The sequence below is a fragment of the Mobula hypostoma genome, chromosome 10 (genome assembly GCF_963921235.1).
Source record: "Mobula hypostoma chromosome 10, sMobHyp1.1, whole genome shotgun sequence".
Lineage (NCBI taxonomy): Eukaryota > Metazoa > Chordata > Chondrichthyes > Myliobatiformes > Myliobatidae > Mobula > Mobula hypostoma.
This window is the reverse complement of record NC_086106.1, coordinates 79458792-79474126: the sequence shown is the minus strand read 5'-3', so window position 1 is coordinate 79474126 and position 15335 is coordinate 79458792. Positions and strand designations below refer to the sequence as shown.

General features: G+C 41.6%; 1 protein-coding gene across 2 annotated transcripts in view; it reads right to left on the bottom strand.

The window, feature by feature from the left end:
* Nucleotides 1–6260: 6260 nt before the first annotated feature.
* LOC134352978 (protein sprouty homolog 2-like) overlaps nucleotides 6261–15335 on the bottom strand; it is a 157159-nt gene continuing 148084 nt past the window's right edge. The window contains exons 1-3 of one of the 2 annotated variants that reach the window (XR_010019522.1): nucleotides 10034–10138; nucleotides 9403–9594; nucleotides 6261–7384 (exon numbers count right to left, since the gene is read on the bottom strand). The gene's annotated coding sequence lies outside the window, so the exon portion shown is untranslated. Of the gene's footprint in view, nucleotides 7385–9402; nucleotides 9595–10033; nucleotides 10139–15335 lie in introns of those variants that run through there. The other variant, XR_010019521.1, reaches the window with a different exon arrangement.

Here is a 15335-nt window from a genome sequence, read left to right as displayed (position 1 = left end):
CATTGATGTACAGCATAAAAAGAAGTAGTCCCCTCACCAACCCCTATGGAACACCACTAGTCTCTGGCAGCCAGCCAGAAAAGGATCCTTTTATTCCCACTCACTGCCTCCTACCAATCAGCCAATGTTCTAACCATGTTAGTAACTTTCCTGTAATACCATGGGCTCTTAATTTGGTAAGCAGCCTCATGTGTGGCACCTTGTCAAAGGTCTTCTGAAAGTCCAAATATACAACATTCACTGCATCCCCTTTATCTATCCTACTTGTCATCTCCTCAAAGAATTCCAACAGGTTCATCAGGCAGGATTTTCCCTGAAGGAAACCATACTGACTTTGTTCTATCTTGTCCTGTGTCACCAAGTACTCCATCACCTCATCCTTAACAATTGACTCTAACATCTTCCCAGCCACCAAGGTCAGGCTAACTGGTCTATAATTTCCTTTCTTAAAGAGTGGAGTGACATTTACAATTCTTCAGTCCTCTGGCACTATGCCAGAGTCCAATGATTTTTGAAAGATCATTTCTAATGCTGCCACAATCTCTAACACTACCTCTTTCAGAACCCTAATGCGCAGTTCCTCTGGTCTGGGTGACTTATGTATCTTTAGGTCTTTTAGCTTTTTGAGCACCTCTCTCTTGTAACAGTAACTGCACCCCCTTCTCTTCCTTCACACACTACAACATCAGGCATACTGCTAGTGTCTTCCACAGTGAAGGCTGACACAAAATACTAATTTAGTTCATCAGCCATCCCCTTGTCCTCTGTTATTAAGGTGGGAGGAGAAGATGGCAGCGCGACGCAGCGCGTGCAGCTCTCCAGTGAAATGATATCGTATTTGTAGATAGGATGCCGTGCACAATTCCGATTTGATGGAGACAGACATGAGAAGCAGAGGAACATCTGGAGAAATTTCTGAAATGCCAGGTTCGCTGCTGCTGCTCCTGTGCGATCGAGAATCTCCGGAGGGAAGGCCCCAAAATCCCCGGCTTTGCCTGCTGCTGGCGACCGAGGCTGAGGTCGAAGCGTTCGGCAGAGATGATGCTCAGTACTCGGTGTCGGAGGGCTGATCAGAGCTCAAAGTTTTCGGACGACTCAGAGTCGGACTGTGGTCGGGCATGGCAGGGAGAGTTTTCTTCCTTCTCCCGTCTGCATGAGATGTGGGACTTGCGAGAGACTTTGAACTTTTTTACTGTGCCATGGCCTGTTCTTCATCAAGTTATGGTATTGTTGCACTGTTGTAACTATATGTTATAATTATGCGGTTTTTGTTAGTTTTTCAGTCTTGGTCTGTCCTGTGTTTCTGTGATATCATACCGGAGGAATATTGTATCATTTCTTAATGCATGCATTACTAAATGACAATAAGAGAAGACTGCGTGTCCTCATAATCTAATCTAATCTAATCTAATTATTTCTCCTGCCTCATTTTCTAGCGGTCCTATATCCACTCTCATTTCTCTTTTATTTTTAACATACTTGAAAAACTTTTACTATCCACTTTGATATTATTTGCTAGCTTGCTTTCATATTTCATCTTTTCCTGTCTAATGATATTTTTAGTTGCTCTCTGTGGGTTTTTAAAACCTTCCCAATCCTCTATCTTCCCACTAATTTTTGCTTTGTTGTATGCCCTTTCTTTTGCTTTTTCAATACCTTTGACTTTCCTTGTCAGCCACGGTTGTACTATTTTGCCATTTGAGTATTTCTTCATTTTTGGAATACACATGTCCTGCACCTTCCTCATTTTTCCCAGAAATGCACACCAATACTGCTCTGCTGACATCCCTGCCAGCAGCTACTTCCAATTTACCTTGGCCAACTCCTCTCTCATACCACTGTAATTTCCCTTACTCTACTGAAATACTGCTACATCAGATTTACTTTCTCCCTTCAACTTTCAAGTTGAACACAATCATACTGTGATCACTGATTCCTAAGGATTCTTTTATCTTAAGCTCCCTAATTGCCTCCAGTTCATTACATAACACCCAATCCAGTATAGTTGATCCCCTAGTAGGCTCAGTGACAAACTGCTCTAAAAAGCTATCTCATAGGCATTCAACAAACTCACTCTCTTAAGATCCATTACCGACCTGATTTTCCCAATCAACCTGCATGTTAAAATCTCCCGCGACGATCATAACATTTCCCTTTTGATACGCATTTTCTATTTCCAATTGTAATCTGTAGTCCACCACCCAGTCACTGTTAGGAGGCCTGTATATAACTGCCATCAACATCCTTTTACCCTTGCAGTTCCTCAACCCAACCCACAAAGATTCAACATCTTCTGATCTTATGTCACATCTTTCTACTGATCTGATGCCATTCTTTACCAGTAGAGCCACACCAGCCCCTCTGCCTACCTTCCTATCCCTCCGATATAATGTGTAACCTTGGACATTCAGCTCCCAACTACAACCACCCTTCAGCCACGATTCAGTAATGGCCACGACATCATACCTGGCAATCTGTAACACTGCAACAAGATCATCCACCTTATTTCTTACACTGCACGCATTTAGGTACAACTCCTTGAGTACCTTATTTGCTATCTTTTCTGATTCCATATCCCTAATGATTTGATACTCAGCCTGTTGACTGCAACTAAGTCCCATCACCTGCCTGCCCTTCCTGACAGTCTGAATGCACACTACCTTTACCTTTTTACCATTTGTCCTTTCCTGAGTCCCTTCACTCTGGTTCCCACCCCCTGCCAAGTTAGTTTAAACCCTCCCCTACAGTTCTAACAAACCTGCTCGTGAGAATATTGGTCCCCCTTGGGTTCAGGTGCAACCCATCACTTTTGAACAGGTCATTCTTCTCCCAGAAGAGACCCCAATTATCCAAGAACCTGAAGCCCTGTCCCCTGCACCAGCTTCTCAGCCACGCATTTATCTGCCAAAACATCCTGTTTCTCCCCTCACTGGTGCATGGACAGGTAGCTTTCCCTTAGAATTACATTAGGTCATATGCAATCCCCTCTCACTGCCCCACATTCCCTTACTATGGGCCTCAATTGACCCAATCACTCCTTCCACATTAGTATTGTCATCTCAGGAATTATGTCTACTGTAAATAGCTGTGGCCCAAAGCAGTGAAACTTTTATCATTTCATTAATCTCCATCTGCCACCTGAATTCCTCACTCTGTTATCTGCCTCTCACTATAATGCCAGTGCATTACCCCTAATCTAATTAGTTTTAATTTTGCTCACTTCTTCCTTATGCTATCTGAATGTCCAAGTATGCCACATACACCAGTTTTTGAGGATTTTACATCTTCAAAAATTGCCGGTAGATTTGTTAAGCAGGTTTTCCTTTCATAAGCCCATACCAATTTTATTCAATCCCATTACTTGTTATTTGTAGCCCTCTTTTTGTTCCGTAAATTCTTTGTTTTTCTCATGTCCTCTGTTTCTGATTGCAGAGGACTCATCGTTGTACTCAGACTCTTCCGTCTAGAGGAGGCCACATTGTGACCACCGAAAGCAGTACACTCGGCTTGGAAAAGTGTAAGCAAACTACTGATTCAGGTGGAAAAGAACAACTAGCCCTTTCTCATTGATAAAATCCATGTTCTTTGGTTAGCTCCTCAATGCATTGATCTAAAGAAAACATCATGTACACACCGCAGGAATTCTTTCTCCATAGTTCGGTAGCATAAATTAGTTTAACTGTGTAATAGAATTTAAATGTATAACAGTTGCATAGACTTGGATTTCGTGTCAGCAGGAGAGGATAGAGTTTGCCATTGACCTCGAAGAATGCTCGGCTGAAAGCATCTCTTTTTCCATTTTCACTTGCGATCTAGGGATCTCAGATGTGCAATGTCAAGCAAGCTGAACAACCAGTCTCAGTAAAGAAAACCACAATGGCAAAAAAAGCTAAATTTTTAGCTGATGTCAGCATCTATAAAAGATTAATCATTTATTTAAAAATGAGCTGATTGCTGAAATATTACAAATAAACATCTTTGAAAAACATTATTTTAAAATCCATTGAATTTAAGAATATTTGTATTAGGATAATTACATTCATTAGTAAGCTGTAATAATGGGTGGCAGGGAGGAGATACATCTCTACCAAAGGAGGTGCAGGATACCCCTTCCCACTGGTAGCCTACAGGACACCTTTGGGCAATGTGTAGTACTTGCTTAGCCCCACGATCAGGGTCATGTGAAGCTACGGAGCAGGTCGTACGAGCAGCTGGTGCATATCATAAGTCCTGGTTATGCGACCCCTGGTGCCAGACAGACAATGTCTGAAGACCACTGATAATGGCTAGAGTCACCCATTTTGTAAAGATGCTGCCCAGACGAAGGCAATGGCAAACCACTTCTGTAGAAAAACTTGACAAGAACAATCATGGTTATGGATAGAGAGAGGGAGGCCATGGTTACCCCCATCATACAACATGGCACATAATGATGGTGATGAATAGTGGATTTATATGCTTTCAAAGTCCCACAAGCAACATTTTCAGGATAGTCTATCATGAGACTTATTCATAAATATCTAAGATTTTAATTTTTTTAATGATTTCCTATGTATGAGGTGGAGAGTACCCAAGGAGTATACGCACATACAGTATCCAGGATTTCTGTGTTTAACCATGCATATATGGAAATCCTAAAGTTGCAATCAGTGTCACAATCTAGTGATGACAGAAAATGATAACTTTGTTTTCATTACGTTTGCAAAATCTGAGTTGCTGTTAATGTGGCCATGGTATGTAATATGATCCAGCAGGTTTAAACCATTTGATCATTATTATTCTAATAGTTTACAGCATTATGAAGAGAACCAGGGAGCAACATCCAATCCGATTGGCAATCATATCCATTTGTCAACTTTTCTGGAATGGGATTGATGGAGTCATGGCACTAACAACGTCTGTAACATCATGTCATGGTGCCACAGTAGCGGAGTGGTTAGCGCAACGGTTTTACAGCTCGGGGCGTTGGAGCTCAGAGTCCAACCCCAGCATCCTCTGTAAGGTGTTCGTACGTTCTCGCCATGACCCTGTGGGCTTCTTCCCACATTCTAAAGACTTACTGGTTAGTAGGTTAATTGGTCACTATAAATTGTTGTGTGATTAGGCAAGGGTTAAATTGGTGGGTTGCTGGGTGGCACATAAGGGCCTATTCCACGCTGTATCTCTAAATAAATATAAGTGAAATATTGTTCCTCAGTACCTGAGAGACTGAAGTAAGTCTAACTGTCTAGACTTAGTAACTAACACAAAATGCTGGAGGTACTCAGCAAGTCAGGCAGCATCTACGGAAGGAAATCAACAGTCAACATTTTGGGCCAAGAACCTTCATCAGGATCCCTTAGTGTAGGGTAATCATAAACAAGTTGATAGACGTGTTAGAGGGAATACAGTAAATTGGAGAGGCACAGGGAAACAAGGTGTGAGGGAATGGACTAAGAGATAGCCTAGTCCCAAGGCACTGAATGGCCTCTTTCACTTTCCTCTTTATCATCAGATAAAATTAGAAGACACAGTGTGAATAATTACAACAGAAAAACTGAAGGGCAGAGGGACAGATGGGGAGGACATCAGGGAGAAAAAGCAGGAAAAAGGCTTGTACTTAGAAAAATTCCTCTCCTCAGTTTTCCAGCTCATTGTAACCAGGCATTTCATTTTGCCTGGCCAGCTTGGGAACTGCTCAGGAGTGCCCTGTCACTCACAGCCTTCAGTTCTTTGCCTGAACAATGACTTTTGAACTCTGCTCTGACCAGACGATAGCTTCTCATTCACCCCATCGGATCCGTGAAAGGCAAGAGGCGGATCTCAGCAAAAGCGAGTTGTGTAGCATCACCCTGATTGTTCTGAACTATACATTCGCTTCTCAGATCACAGTGAGACTCTTTCAGGAGCTTTTCATGCGCACTGTCCCTCAGAGCTGCTCTCGTTCCTCTTGAGGAGGCGGAGGGTGAATTTATTTGCAAAAGCATTCTACGGAGTCAGGACTATTCTCTGGAAGCAGCCTTCCGTTTGACAGCTGGATGTGTCCTGTGAATTCCCGGAGCATGCATTGCAAACAAAGTTCGAGGGCAAAAGAAAGCAGTTAAATGTCAGCCTCACCCCCTCCACAAGCTAAGAGACAAAGGAAACGCTTCGGCAGCTTTAAATGTAAGCAAGGCATGCTGGGAATGAAAGCCATACAGAAAGAAAGCGAGGTTCAGGGATACAGAAAGGGTTACCTAGTAGCTGGATTTCACCTATTTTTTGCATCACTATAACAAGGATGGGTTTTGTGCTCTGAAGCCTGAAAAAAATCATGCAATTGGCTCCAATCCAGGTGAAATATCTTAAGGGTAGTTTGCACTCAACACAAGCAGTAAGCAGAACTCGTGTGATTCCCAATGAGACCTTACCCAGTTCTGTTCATCCCCCCAACACTCCATTACACAGCACTTCCAAGAGTTGATCATCCTTAAATTGGACGGGTTCTTTTGTCTTATATAGTTGCTGGAGCCACTGAATATACCTATCAAGTAGAGTGTATTCCATTACAGTCCTGACTTGTAACCTGCAGATGGGGGGAAGGAGTTGGGTTCCAGGAAGTAAGTTATTTGCTGCAGGATACCCAGCCCCTGACCAGCTCTTGTAGCCAAGGTACTTATATGACTGTGCCGGATAATGTTCTGAATGTCCATCAAGTATAAGTGGTATGGCGTATGAATCCTTTTGATGGGGAGAGTCATTGCTGGCACTTACATAGTACTTCATAGTGTGAAGAGCCACACTCAACATGTTGAAAATAGCTTCTTCCCCTCATATGAAAATTCTGAACGGCCTGTGAACACTACCTCATTATTCATCTTTCACACTATTTATTGATTTTTGTCACTTATAATATATTTCATGTCTTACACCGTATTTCTACTACAAAACAACAGATTTAAAGACATATTTCACTAATAACAAACCTGATTCTGATTCTGAATGTTACTTGCTACTTGTAAGCCCATGTCTGAATATTGCCTAAATCTTGTTACTTCCCAGCAATGCCTGCTTCATTTGCTGAGAAATTAACTATGGAAAGGTACATCATGCAATCATTAGTAAACATCTCCACTTCTGATGTTATGGTGGAAGGAAAATTCTTCGATGGAGCAGCTGAAGATGGCTGGGCCTAGAACACTGCTCTGTGAGACTGCATGGTGCTGTTCTGGTACTGGGTCTTGACATCAGCAGGGAGATCAATCCATGCATGACAGGGTGAACAGCGAACTTCTTTGTAAAGTTACATACTTCCATGGTGTCAGCAGCAGAAGGGTTGAGCTTATGAAGGCATTCTTCTTCAGAGACTGCTGTCCCAAACTCCATGAGCCAGCCAAGGTGGCCAGCCTGGGCCAGAAGGACATCTCTAGTCACAGAAAAAGAAAATGTCAGCAGCAATCAGAGGGTCAGGGAGAGGCTGTGCAATGAGAAACATAGTTAATATTTCAGGTCTGAGGCCTTCTGTCAGAGCAGAAAGAGGAATAGAATGCTGTCAGTGGTGTCACCACAGAGGTAGCCATTCCTTAACAGCCCTCCAACTAAATGCAAAAAAAAACATTCTCTGATAATTCTAGCAGGAATTCTGTCATGTAAGTATGCTTTGCTGCAATAATGTAGAGGTCTAGTGAGATTATATTGCATGTAGATCTGGTCTCCCTATCTTAGCAAAGAAGATTCACTGTGTGATTTCTTCAATGATTTATCTTGCCACATGAGTTGGCTGAACCCTTACTGTCTACAGTTTGAGCCAATGAGAAATGATCTCACTGAAATTTACAAAATGTGTCAGTGCTTGACAGAGTAGATGAAGAATTGCTACTTCATCTGGCAGCCCAGAATTTGTCAAAATAGGGGGTTTCTCATTCAGGACCTGATGGATTTCCCACCTGGTATAGCTTCACCTGGAAATGATCTCCAGTATGACCTACTCAGAGTGAAGTTGAAATTGAAGCCTAAGATGTGGGCATATCTTGTTCCATTTTCTAGTTAGCCAGTGATATTACAGATCCACTAAGACAGAGACAGATATGCCTGTGAAATGGAAACGTCACAGTTGAGAACATAAACGTTAGATTGAGTGGACTAATGTATTACAGAGACTGAATGTTGAGGCAGCAAAATAATCAGGAGAATGAATTAAGTGGAGGCATAGGTAGAGCAAGAGAAAGAGGAAGGTGTGTTTTACTGAGAAATTTCAAAACTTGTTACTCTCCCTAAATGAGCTGACCAACAGGCTAAAGCCTACCTAGGGTCTGTGTTGGAGGTGCTTATTGTTTAGTCATTCCCAACATGGAGACACCAGAAAGCCTGCTCATGCCTTCTGCAGTTTTATACCATTTCAACAAGTTTTTGACCCAACATTTCATCAGCCTGCTAATGGCAGCTATTGAGTTTCCTCATCAAAAGCAACCCAGCAAGCATTGGGACACAAATGTCAATAACACTTGTAAATCAGACCATCGCCAGGTAGGAACAGGCTACGCGATGATGTCCTTTTCATTGATTTTATTTTTGTTTTTTGAGATATAGCACCGAATTGACCCCTCTGGCCCTTTGAGCTCTTTGAGCCACGGTGAACAGCAATATCCAATTTAACTCTAGCTGAGTCACGGGACAATTTACAGTGACCGATTAACCTATCAACCAGTACGTCTTTGGACTGTGGGAGGAAATCGGAGCACCTGGAGGAAACTCACACAGTCACGGAGAGTATGTACAAACTCCTTACAGACAACAGTGGGAATTGAAGGCAATTGCGGCCTCCTCTTCTCTGCACTGGGTTTTATCTCTCTCAGTCCTCACTGTCTCCCGTGTCTGTGAGGTCTTTGAGACCCAAACCATGCTGCCTGACCAGCACTTACTGGTTTTCATCTAATTTGTGGTGGTGCAAATTCTGATCATTAAAACAATATTCTTAGAAAAGTGGCTGCATAAGTTAATGGTAAAAAAATGTTGCTGACTTGACCCAAAAAAAAATTTTCTTTCTTTTTCAAAAATGCATGCTGAAGGCCAGGATGATTTGGTCATAAAGAATCTATTCCACAGTATCTGCAATCCTACACTTAAATGATACATTTTACTGAGAATCTCAGAGATCAGCAAATGATTCAGAAAGAAATTAAATGAATAATAAATAAAGCAGGAAGCAATTTAGAGGTGAAATGGTCAAAAAGATTGACTCCCCTAGACAATATAGCAGCATTGTAGTGAATTCTCTGGAGCACAGTTAGACACATGGGATATTTTACTTATTCCACAAAGGAATCATCTGCACAATATACTCATGTCAGCATTCAGCTGTATTTACACAGACAGCAGGCCTACATGTCTGTATATAGCAACTTGACAGGCAGGAATTCACAAATTAATAGGGTAAATATTTACTGATTAGAGCCCTTTGATAGTTGGCTGCTTCATTGTACTTGCCAATCGATCATTTCCTGTCCAGAGATTATCTTCCATCTCCTCTATTCGCTGTGACATCATCCGTGTTCTTTCCACACTCTTTGAAGAAACTAGGCATCAAACAATTCTTTCCTGGCACTGTCTGGGGGAGAACTTTGGATTTCCTGCAACCTTCAGAACATAAAATAAAAAAAGTAACCTTCAGATTATGAATGGCATCCTCCACTCAGAGTCCTAGACTCCTTCCAAATTCTTTTATTGGCAGCATTAGTAAAGGAAAAGTATACAATTCTTACATATTTGCTTGATAAAATAGCATAAACTCGTAGGCATCATACTCCGATGTGACCTTTCACCTGCTGATGAAAATGTTAATATTACTCTATTAACCTCTGGACACTGCTTTGCGTTTTCTGGTCAGGCCCTTCTCAATTAACTTTACTTTAATACAGCTGATTATTTTCCAGATAGTTACCTCTGGTGACCACAAGAGGTGGTAACTTATTTCTGGAGCGATTACAAACATATCAGATAAAAGCAGTATGCTATTTAAACCAGACAGACTAATTTGTGCAGCTTCTGTCTTGTTTTAACTGGTTATTTTACTTACTTGTTGAAAGCCCAGGAATATTAGACACTTGAAAGAAGGCAAAAAAAAATTTAAAGAGCCCAGCTTCAAAATTTATGCATATTTCTGAGCTGCTGTTGACACTGCTGTGCTGCTGTGAAATATTCTGATATGTGCCTTGGCTATTTGTTGTAAGTTGTTTCATATAGGTCACAAAGAATTCTTACCCAGAACTCTCTACCTTTTCAAAAGCTATTGGAAACTATCAAACACCTGGTTGTCCAGCCACCAACCTGTATTCAGGGGGCGCTAGTATGGAGGATGAGGTGCTCTTATTTGACCTCCATTGCCCTTCATTGAGATAGTGTTTAGGAAAAACAGCCACAGCAGGAGCGGAGTGAAAAATTTAAATGACAGGGAATTAAAAGCTCATCGTTATACTTGTAACCTGAACAGGGTGCCCTGTTACTATGTAATTCATCTTCCCAATGCAGAGGCCACATTGAGCAGCCAAAACATCACATTATGTAAATCTCTGCTTTACATAGAAACCTTATGTGAGGCTTTGACTGATAGGGAAGGAGAAGCTGAAAGGGTATGTGCTGCCGTTTCTGAGATTGCTCGGGAAGGAGAGAGGGTATTGGCAGAAATGGAAGAGTAAACCAGCCCATCACAAAGGAAATTATTATTTCAGGACAATGAGAGGGGAAGAGAGAGAACCACGTGTCCAAAATGTGGCATTACATTGGGGATGCTTTGAATATGGGGGAATATGGGGGGAAATGGGGTGGAAAGTGAGGAATAGGGAATCCCTTGTTCTGGAAGGTGAGAAGGGATAAGAACAGAAGTGCGGGAAATGAAATGGTTGAGTGCACTATTGACAATATGAAGGGTAAGCCTCAGTAGGGGGAAAAGGAAGACTTTCAGAGGCAGAGGCATAGTATGGAAAGGTGCATTCATCAAAACAGGTGTGGATGAAATAAGGGACTGTGAGAAATTATAGTCCTTAAAGGGTTGGAAGTCAAGAATAATCACTTTGAGTTCTAGTGGATCTGAATCATAGGAATATCCTCTGAATAGAGTTGAAAGCAGATAGAAGAGGCAAGGAAATAGCATTACAGGTGTCCCCCGCTTTTCGAACATTAACTTTACGAAACCTCACTGTTACAAAAGACCTATATTAGTACCCTGTTTTCGCTTTCAGAAGGTGTTTTCACTGTTACGAAGAAAAGCAGCGCGCAATAAAAAATCAGCGCGCAATAAAAGGCAGCGTGCGCCCCGAGCAGCCGCTCTCCCCCGGATTCAGAACTGCATTGCTTAAACACCTTGCATCGAGCAGCCATTAGCAAGATGAGTTCTAAGGTGTCGGAAAAGCCTGAAAGAGCTCGTAAGGGTGTTACACAGCATAATCAAGCATTTTGATTGTGGTGAAAGAAGCAAGGACAAAGTGAGTTTGGCTTGTGGAAGCTGACGAAGATGATGTTGAAGGGGTTTGGTATCCCATGACCAAGATCTGATAGATGAAGAGCTGATGCAATTGGAAGAGGAAAGGATAACAATCGAAAACGAATGCAGTAGCGAAAGTGAAGCAACTGCATGAGACTTTCGCTGCAATGATAAAGTACGACTTTAATTTTGAAAGGGTACGTAGGTTTAGGGGATATTTGCAGGATGGTTTGAGTGCTTACAAAGAACTGGTGATAGAAAAATGCGCGAGGCTCAGCAGTCAAGCAAGCCTTCCACATCAGCCACAGCAGACGATGAACCTCGACCTTTGACATCGAGGCGGGCAGTCATAGGAGAAAATGAGCTGCCTGCCCTGATCAACGATGAGATGACACCCCTGTGTCCCACCACCCCAACCCCCGGGCCCCGGACAGATACTGTACCGATTCACGGAGAATGCAGCGGTAGCCGGGAGGCACACAGCACATCTTTAAGAAAAAAGCCAAAATAAACATGCTAATTAATTAGGTGCCGCCGACACGTAATTGTCGGCCCAGATCAGAGATGACACAATCGGAAATCGGCACTGATCTGGGCCAACGATTACATGCCGGGTGGCACCTAATTAATTAGCGTGTTTATTTCAGCTTTTTTCTTAAAGATGTGCTGTGTGCCTCCCAGCTACTGCTGCATTCTTCGTGGCAATGTATCGAGTCAGCGGCCCGGAGGGTGGGGGCTACTGCACCACCCCAACCAGCAACGATTCAGTCTAACACACCATCATCCATGTGCTCGGCAAGCTGTCTTCCCGATTCCCGTAAGTGATACTACACTGTACATACATTATTTCTACTTTATATAGGCCATGTATTTTTTCGTGTTATTTGGTAGATTTGGCAGCTTCATAGCTTAAAGATTACTGGGGAGTGCGTGTTTATGCCAACAGTGCTTGCGTGAGATTTTCTGCCGAGAGCGCTTGCGTGAGATTTTCGCTACGGAGATCTGTGCAGGCAATTGTTGTAGAGAAGTATTTCTACTTTATATAGGCTGTGTATTTATCATATCATTCCTGCTTTTACTATATGTTACTGTTATTTTAGGTTTTATGTGTTATTTGGCATGATTTGGTAGGTTATTTTGGGGTCTGCAAAAGCTCACAAAATTTTCCCATATAAATGGTAATTGCTTCTTCACTTTACGACGTTCCGGCTTATGAACCGTTTCATAGGAAAGCTCTACCTTCGGATGGTGGGGGAAACCTGTATTGGAATCATGTGAGAGAAATAGATTCATTTTAATTTCTAAATTATTTCCCTAATAATTTGCCAGGTATTTGTGGTATCAGAAAGTGGGAGAACAGACAATAGGGATTCTGAAATCTAAATTAAGCTCTTGGCAAGTTATTCTCTAATGCAGTTCCCAGAGATTAAACATTCCCAGTATGGCATCTCTAAGCAATGCTTTTGCTTGTGCCAAATATTCCTACATAGAGTGTTCAGTATCCACTAAGGCAGCCATATGCTTGATGGTTGACAAAGCTTAATATTATATATTAGAGGTTTCACACAAGTAATCAACAGCAAAGCAATCCTCCCTCCTATTCTTGCAGGTACACTACCCCCTAACCCCTAGACTTCTTTGGCCTCCAGCCTCCAATGGACTTGGACACACAGACTTCCAAGACATTCCTTGGGCCCCAATCTTCGGCATTGTCCCCAGGACCTGGTGATCACCAAACATCAGGCCTCAAAATCTAGACTCACCAGTGATGGGACCCCAAACACTAGGCCTCGAACTCTCATCTCATTAACTTGCAAACCCAGCAAGTTAGACCTCATTCCTCCTGACTACATGGAGCCCTGACTCCAACTTGCTGACCTTGATGGGGGTGGTTGCAACAACCTTTGTCCAACCATCCCAGCCTGGTTCTCTGATATCCCATGTCAGTGTTGTTGGGGCTCATATAAGGAGCAGTCTTAAGACTCTGGCCTGTCCTTTAATTCCCCCATATCCCCATCCTTAACCCCTAAAATGATCCAACTCCTCTCACTGTCCCCAGTATCATCCCCATGAACCCCAAAAAAACACTAAAAATCAGCTAAAACTGAGTGCGGCCTCAATGGAGGAACATTTGGTAAGAACTCGTTAGTGATTGCTGATATACTGATAGTATCTTTCTTTCAATGGATGGGTTCTTGATGTCTGTGGCCTGGGCTCTCCTCGCTGTCCTTTCAGCTTACAGCAGAATGCATTATCTACTGCACACTTGAAATAAAATATTGCTATGTTGAAGATTCTGATTCCTTGTGCTACAATAATCAAATGGATTTTAAAATGGTGGTTAACGTTTTTCCAGAGATTTGAGGATGGACAGGACTGTTAGGTGTTCTATAAATCATGAGAAATTATTAAAACAGCAAGTTCTGTGTTTCTGTCTCTTGACACATCTGGTGAGATTGGGTGTTATTTCCTGCGTTGCTTCTAGTTCTCGGCAAAGTGTTTATGTTTTGCTACTTTTTCCTGGTGATGAGAAAGTTGCCTATACTGTACACTTGTAACATGACTGGTGAAAAACATCTCCTTCCTGTTACTAACTAGGTACAGAATTGCTGTACATTAATACTGCTCTCCTAATATGGCCCCTGTCAATTTGTCATCAGAGTACAGAATTATCTTTGCTAGTGTCCACTATTTGAAGTTTACACTTTAACTTAAAGAGGTACAAGTCATTTTTACATAGTGGAATCTGGAAGTCACTCTCACACGTCTGTGAGCTGCGTAAGGAGTTGCTAACAGCTCACTCTGAATTTTACAATATGAGTATATTCTATAATTGTATATTGTTATATGTTGAATTATACAATATAATTCTTTTAGGTGTCACCAAACCTTTAGCTGTGCAGGAGCATTTTGTACTGCTCTTGAGATATGCAAAGATTGACCACTTTTCCTTTGACATTTTTTATTTCAGAGAGTTTTAAGATAATTCTAAATTGAACACACTTCCATCTATTTAAAGTATGAAATTATTTTTAGCCCATGCTTTCTTCCAGTAACCTTTCTGATTGTTCTTGCAATTTTGCCAGACGTTATCTGTGAAGCTGATAACTTCCCTTTGCCCATGTACTCCATTTAGTAACCACATTCAATTAGATATATATTTAGACCTAACTTCCTGCCTCTGAGAAATTGTCTCTTAAGGTAATATCACAATTTTTTTTAAATTGTGTCTTTTGAAGTGTTCTCTGCTTTTTAATCTCAATAGGAAAATAAGGTGAGTAATACTATTAGGAAACAAAAAGATCTCAGGCAAATGTTGTTATCCTACTGCACTTTGGGGACACATTTTAAAGGACTATGAAGCACTATTAATAGTATTTGCAGGTAAATATTTCAATTTTTGACTATTTTTATCAGGAAATCTAACAATTTTCCAATAACTTAGGGAAGTAGTTACAAAAAATATTATGAAGAGTTCATAGAAGGGTTAAACAGGGAAGGACCAAACCTGATTATAGTTTGAAGATCTGACCCATATGGTTATTCAGCTTACCTTGTAGATATGAGTCAAAAAGAACTATTCCACTCACATCTGAGCTCTTGGTTCATTGTTCCTTGCCTTATGAGATATGATTCTTTAAGTACTCATTCAAAGATCTTTTATTAGTGAAGGTGGTTTATTCCAGGACTCCATTACAATCTTGATAGACTATTTTCTATCTTTCAAATAGTTGGCAGGAAGAGAAGATGGCGGCGCGACGCAGCGCACGCAGCTCTCCGGTGAAATGATATCGTATTTCTTAAGTAGGGTACCGTGCACAATTCTGATTTGATGGAGACAGCTGTGAGAACCATGGAGGAACATCTGGAGAAACTTCTGAAATGCCCAGTTCGCTGC